Raw genomic sequence first — 299 nt, forward strand, 5'->3', positions numbered from 1 at the left:
AGCGTCTTCAAGGCAGCAACAATACTACAGCGAGAATAAAAGTTACCGCCTTCTTTCTTTGTGTGAACATTTGGGCTTTTGGGCTTTTGCCCACATCGTGACGTAGACATGTGGGGGCGTGTTAGAACGAGCCGTTTTAGGTAGGCGTGGTTGACTCTTAACTTTTATAAAGAATATCTTTGGATTTGAGACTTTAGTCTTTGCAACTTTACAGATCTTCTTTATGCACCAAGAGCTTGTAACACTCCAAAGAGAAAGGAAAAATTGAAATCGCATCATATGACCCCTTTAAAATAACA

This window comes from Sinocyclocheilus grahami, unplaced genomic scaffold (assembly GCF_001515645.1).
Source record: "Sinocyclocheilus grahami isolate Dianchi unplaced genomic scaffold, SAMN03320097.WGS_v1.1 scaffold371.1, whole genome shotgun sequence".
Taxonomy (NCBI): domain Eukaryota; kingdom Metazoa; phylum Chordata; class Actinopteri; order Cypriniformes; family Cyprinidae; genus Sinocyclocheilus; species Sinocyclocheilus grahami.